This window comes from Buceros rhinoceros, unplaced genomic scaffold (genome assembly GCF_000710305.1).
Source record: "Buceros rhinoceros silvestris isolate BGI_N320 unplaced genomic scaffold, ASM71030v1 scaffold2619, whole genome shotgun sequence".
NCBI classification, from domain to species: domain Eukaryota; kingdom Metazoa; phylum Chordata; class Aves; order Bucerotiformes; family Bucerotidae; genus Buceros; species Buceros rhinoceros.
The window spans coordinates 40,206-41,079 of NW_010431965.1; the positions used below are offsets into that span (position 1 = coordinate 40,206).

An 874-nucleotide genomic window follows, 5' to 3' on the forward strand; every position below is an offset into this window, starting at 1 on the left:
TAGAGAGGGCGGGCAGTTGCTGCCCATAGGCCCAAAAAGCCATGGGCAGCACGACCGCCCGTCAGTGAACCTGAGCATCTTCCCTGTGCCTCCTCACATACAGGGAAAAGCACCTGAAGTCACATTTGAGTCCAGAAAAACCTCCTGCATTAACTAAATTTCTGTTAAAAACTGGTCATTCTGTTAAGAAAACAGATTATGTGTGTAATATACCCAAAGTGTGACAAGTTATCACCATTCAGCAAAGTCTGCCACTTTGGAGTAAAAGAGGAACAATTCTGCATGACAACAAAACAGGTGTAAGCAAAACAGACGTTACCAAAGACGGCACTGCTAACACATGTAGTCTGGATGAAACTCCAGCCGACAGAAAAAAAAATTAAATATATATATATGTGTGTGTATCATATATATAAAGACTGAGAGAGAAAAACTGAACATGGATAACTGACCTCTCTCTTTAAATCCCCCATACTAAGAAAAAAAGGTTTGTTTTTCTTTTGTTACTGGAAAAAAAAAAAAGAAAAAGGTACATGATGCACATGGACTACTGAAGGAGGGAGCTGGCAACACATCTGAGGAACACAGCACCCGTCCAACTTTTCCATGTAGTAACATTGACCTTAGCTTCGGATGCAGCATCTCACCTGCCCTCTGGGCTGAAGGAACAGTGCAAGATAGCAGCCACTGCCAGGGCAGGGAAGAAGAAATCTCCAAGGAATGATGGTGTCCACCAGCGGGGCTCATTCTGAGCAGACTGCATACCTTGAACACAGGCATGGCCACGGAGGAGGTGACTACCTCCAAGTGGGAGGAGGAAGCAAAGGGGAGGGAAAAGCCAAACAGAAACAAAAAAAAAAAAAAAAAAAAAAAA

The 874-nt window shown here is 43.4% G+C and overlaps 1 protein-coding gene across 4 annotated transcripts in view; it reads right to left on the reverse strand.

Moving 5' to 3' along the window:
- The window catches only part of PLCB4 (phospholipase C, beta 4), an 88,008-nt gene that overhangs the window by 38,020 nt on the left and 49,114 nt on the right, over positions 1 to 874 (reverse strand). The gene's annotated exons all lie outside the window — the stretch shown is intronic.